We start from the raw sequence: 2108 nt of genomic DNA on the forward strand, positions 1-2108 counted from the left end.
GGGTGGTGCACTGTACCCGAAGATACTGCCATATCGGGTCAATGCATAGGGCGACGGAAGCAAGCTTCGAAATCGGCCCCCGTTCTCAAAAATCCATTTAATATATGGTCCCCAGATAGGGGACGTATCAGATATTAAACTGATAAGAACAGATACTACACTTGATCTTAGCCAAAAGGCCGAGAAGCGATAACCGTGAAAGGGGCGGGCCCAACAAGGTCCCCTTCATGGGCACTATCACTGCTTGCTGTCAGGGAGGCTGCCAGACAATTTTCCATGCACACTCTGGGCTGGGGGGCAGTCAACCACCAGTACACACAGCAGAACCTAAACCCATACCATTATTGCTAAGCAGCAAGACAGGGGCCCATTGCACTCCCACGGGGCCTTTTTAAATGCAATCCATAACCCGGATTTGCCAGGAACCCTTCTTACTCCTCCTACTTGCATGTGACACTGGGCTTAGGATCTGCATAGGAAACACACACACAAGCACACACCTACCTTTGTTGCCTGCAGATGCCTCCTTGGCTGTCCCCAAACGGTATCAAACCAACACCCACGGGAAGCTGTAAGCATAGAGGACATGCCTGCACCCCATTGGACTTACCTGTGTGGGTTAAATCCGGGTTATTTGACAACCTATGGCGGTGATGGTTCTGCTCAGGCAGAGCAGTGCTGATGCTCCTCATAAAGCTGTCGCTGCTGTGAAGGTTCTAGGTGACATCACAAATCCCTTTGGTTACATACACAACAAAGCTGGGTTGTTGTTGTTTACACTCTGCAAGGCCTGTGGAAGTGAGTGACATCATAGCACTGTAGTTCTGAGGGTTCAAGATGGATGCAACAATCTCCTGTTGCTTCTATGAAGGCCGTAATAGACGACATCACCAAACAGCTCCATAGTCACATACACAGCAAAGGAGAGATGTTGTTTACACCTAGTGATGTCAGTGGTATTGAGTGACATCACAGCACAGTGCTAAGGCTCCTGGGCCTGGACACAGCAGCGGCTGCAATATCTCAACGGAGAATACGTTTATATCTATATGTGTGTGTGCGCATATATATATATATATATATATATATATATATATATATATATATATATTTCTCCGCCGAAATCACTTTTAAACCCATTTCCACCTTTTTTTCCCTTCTCTTCCTCTTACTTTTTTTTCACGTTTTTTACGTTTTTCTCCTTTTCGCCTCTTTTCTGGGCGTATTATTCTTCTTTTTCTTCTTTTTTTTCGTCTAATGCATACCCCATCAGTGCAGCAATGCTTATTCAATACCGCCAGCAGATGGAGACACTGGGGGATAATTTTCTAAGGATTTATACTGATTTTTCCTGTCTGAATTTGTCGCACAGAAAGTTGCAGGCCAAATATGTGTGACATTTCTGCGACTTTAGCTTCTAGAGCATTTTTACAACATTATACATAGGTGCTGAATACATAAAAAGCGACTGTTCAGCGACAGACAAGTCGCATCGGCTGAAAGTAGGCCAGAATGTCAGTCCATGTTGGAGCAGGTTTAGATACAGTCTAAAGCATAGATCTCAAAGTCTGTGCACAGAATTTAGCAAGGGCCTCGCACCTTCTGATGCATCAGGTAGGTGCACAATAGCATAGCCTAACCCTCTGTACTTTGGTCTATATTGATGCGGGACATAGACAGCCAGCTGATGACCAATCCATTAGTGCAATGGATGGCTGGAAGCATTTGTCCTTTGCCTTTGCAATACCACAGAAGCAATGCATGGTCAATGTACAGCAATGACACACCTGTGTGAACAGCCAGGAGACCCCCCCCCCCCCCCCATGTTATGTTACATAGTTACATAGTTAGTACGGTCGAAAAAAGACATATGTCCATCACGTTCAACCAGGGAATTAAGGGGTAGGGGTGTGGCGCGATATTGGGGAAGGGATGAGATTTTATATTTTCTTCATAAGCATTAATCTTATTTTTTTGTCAATTAGGAACATTCAGCACCCACCCGCTATCAAGGCAGCTGCCTATCATGTCATGCCCTACCTGCACAGGTGTGCTGGCTACTCAAATGATCCAATTAAGGAGGCCATTTAGTCAGCAGCAGCAGAAGA

The 2108-nt window shown here is 45.4% G+C and overlaps 1 non-coding gene across 1 annotated transcript; it reads right to left on the reverse strand.

Moving 5' to 3' along the window:
• On the reverse strand, positions 1-191 carry LOC130327398 (U2 spliceosomal RNA). Its single transcript, XR_008871783.1, has one exon. It is a non-coding gene; the product is annotated as a U2 spliceosomal RNA (small nuclear RNA).
• Between the last annotated feature and the right edge of the window lie 1917 nt (positions 192-2108).

Source organism: Hyla sarda, unplaced genomic scaffold (assembly GCF_029499605.1).
Source record: "Hyla sarda isolate aHylSar1 unplaced genomic scaffold, aHylSar1.hap1 scaffold_2982, whole genome shotgun sequence".
Classification (NCBI taxonomy): domain Eukaryota; kingdom Metazoa; phylum Chordata; class Amphibia; order Anura; family Hylidae; genus Hyla; species Hyla sarda.